We start from the raw sequence: 736 nt of genomic DNA on the forward strand, positions 1-736 counted from the left end.
CTTTGTCACTAACGTTGGAGATGGCTAGCATGGCCACGTTAGAAGCCATGTTAACCTAGTTAACGTGGACTCTAATGTGAGAAATAGGGGCACATTGGAACGTTAGTGACAATGGTAAGTGTCACTAACGTTCTCGAAGGTTGGCAAGACTACGTTAAAAGAGCCACGTTAACTAAGTTAACATGGACTCTAACGTAGGGAAGGGGGAGACTTCTCAACGTTATTGGGAAAGGCAAGTCCCAATAACGTGTGCGAAGGACAAAGAGGCAACGTTAGTGGCAACGTTTGTGCCACTAACGTTGAAGATAACGTGGCTCTTGCTTGGGTGAGGAACGTTAGTGAAAAAGGTGATTGTCACTAACGTTCTCGAACCCATATTTTCACTGAACGTTAACACCACTAATGTCCTGAGCTAAAGTCTCTGCCCACTTCACACTTTCTCTCTGCAAGTAAAGCCAAGCCCAATGAAGAAGAGAACTACTTCAAACTCAAGATCCAAAGGCCCATACCCAAGAGTTGAAGAGCCAACTAGAAGAACAGAAGAGTAGTATATATAGGAGTAGCTTTGAATTAAAAAAGGGAGTTGGAAAATATAGGGAGCCTCTGGGCATAGAACTACTCTCTGTATTTTACTTTCTCTGCACTTCTAGTTTTATAATGTATTCTCCATCTTTGTTTTTATTTTCCAGAGCTATGAACAACTAAACCCCTTTTATTGGGTTAGGGAGCTCTGTTG

The sequence above is a fragment of the Arachis ipaensis genome, chromosome B03 (assembly GCF_000816755.2).
Source record: "Arachis ipaensis cultivar K30076 chromosome B03, Araip1.1, whole genome shotgun sequence".
NCBI classification, from domain to species: Eukaryota; Viridiplantae; Streptophyta; class Magnoliopsida; order Fabales; family Fabaceae; genus Arachis; species Arachis ipaensis.